Source organism: Phyllostomus hastatus, unplaced genomic scaffold, assembly GCF_019186645.2.
Source record: "Phyllostomus hastatus isolate PE091 unplaced genomic scaffold, TTU_PhHast_1.1 phas_scaffold_200, whole genome shotgun sequence".
Taxonomy (NCBI): Eukaryota; Metazoa; Chordata; class Mammalia; order Chiroptera; family Phyllostomidae; genus Phyllostomus; species Phyllostomus hastatus.
The window spans coordinates 8,079,726-8,081,695 of record NW_025334016.1 but is presented as its reverse complement, the minus strand read 5'-3'; the positions used below and the strand labels follow the sequence as shown (position 1 = coordinate 8,081,695).

Here is a 1,970-nt window from a genome sequence, read left to right as displayed (position 1 = left end):
GTGTATGGGTTCCCCAAGAGGAACTGCTTAGGGCCTCCACTGACTCAATGTCCGCTGTTTTCACAGCCATAAGTAGTTGGAACTTATCTTCTTGGTACTGGAATCCTGGGCTTGGAGGCCTTGTGTGGGTCTGAGACTCCTCGCTTCCAAGATATCCCTCCCGAATTTTTATCCACATGGGTTTGGGACCCACCTATTCTGCATCTGCAGCCCCTCCTACCATTCTGGATGGATGTGTTTTCTTTAATTATGTAGTTGTCAGGCTTTTTTTTTTCTTCACAGTCCCTCATTACCACAAATTATGCAGTCAAGTGTCCCACCTTTGGAGAAATTGCAGGAGTCAGCACATCCGGAGTACAAAGGATAAGCCTCCCCCTGGGAAAGCCACCTTTGTGATCATGGTATCTCTCCTGCAAGGTAAGTATTCAGACTTCTATTCAACTTAATTTCTGACATTTTTGAGTGATGAATATTCTATACTTTATTTAGTTGTAATTTTGATATGGTTGTGCAAAGAAGTGAGCCATGTATGCCTATGTTGCCATCTTGACTGGAAGCCTCTATATAGGAATTTTAAGTTTATTTGCTTATACAGGTTTCAGCACAAATGACGCCCCTTTTGAATTACAAAATCATAAACATGTAATTCTGTAACTTAACAATATCACACTCAAGCATACCATATAACACTTTAGGTGATATGTTCAAATTAAAACTATAAATTATTACACCCATGTTATTGCCCTACCAACCACATTAAAGCAAGCATTATTTCTGCCAGACCCTGTATTTATCCTTTAGTGTTTTCTTCTGTTGTTTTTAAACCCAGAGACCTTAAGGATAAAAATCTGTCTTCTTAATTTTTGATGGTTCACTATTTTTATAATGTAGTGTTATTTTATTTTCCAAGTAATACTGATTAAAAATATTTACACACCTACTTTTAAGTCCACAGTTTAGCACTCTTATTTGTATGGCTTTAAAAGTTATAACACAAGACCTTTACATTAAGGTTGGGGGAAAGATTCACTCAAAACAAAGCCTGATATCTTCTATACATGTTTTTCTCTGTACTTTATTTTAAATACATTAATTTTTAAATGATGCTCATCCATTTTTTACCTGGTGGTAAAACACTAGTGCACTTTTTCAACCAAAATAAAGTTTACCACAGATAGAAATGAATTTTTCCCAGTTGAAAATGGCCCTCTGGCTGCCATTAAATGAAATTTTCATCCTAACTTAAGTGAAAAAGAAATGGTAGTTGCCATTATAAGCAAAAATATAAATACTATACAGCATCATCTACATCGCTTCTTGTAACACACACTTTGAAAGAACCAGAGATGCCTTATAGAAGTTTAGTTGGTTTTGAAAAGGAACATGAGTATGGATTGTTTTTACATTCTGGAAATTCTGCTGCTGCCACCACTCTGTTTCTGTTGCAGAGCTGACATCTGTGACTATCAGAGTAGACAAGAATGTTGTTCAAACTGAGGAAAGCTAGAAGCCAACATTTAACTGCACAGTAGCAATGTACTTTTCTTCATGTGGTCCATATTCTTGATATTCAGTTTTCTAACATGCATTAGAATACCAGTACTTATATTCTAATGATTTTATGTTTGGTTTTACAATGTGTAAAAACTGAGAAAGAACACAACCTGAGAAAAAGAAGGGGGAACTCTTGGCACAATGAAAATAGATATATTAGTACCTAACTGTATAAGAATATAATCCATTTAAGTTTCCAGAAATATACTTCTCAAAACTTCCCATTCACTTACAGGAAACATCCCTCCTCTGTGGTATTAGCCAGGAGGAGAAATCAGGTTGTTTCAATTGGAACAGTTCAGCACAACAGAAAAGAATTTAACTTTGGTCCACTTGTCTGTTAGCTCAGGGACAATCACACTGCCCAATATCAGTTCAAAAACCCAACACATATGTTTAAAAATATATTCACTTGT

General features: G+C 35.8%; 1 non-coding gene across 1 annotated transcript; it reads right to left on the bottom strand.

Annotated features, from left to right (window-relative positions):
- Window positions 1-257: 257 nt before the first annotated feature.
- On the bottom strand, window positions 258-425 carry LOC123832871. Its single transcript, XR_006788131.1, has one exon. It is a non-coding gene; the product is annotated as a U1 spliceosomal RNA (small nuclear RNA).
- Between the last annotated feature and the right edge of the window lie 1,545 nt (window positions 426-1,970).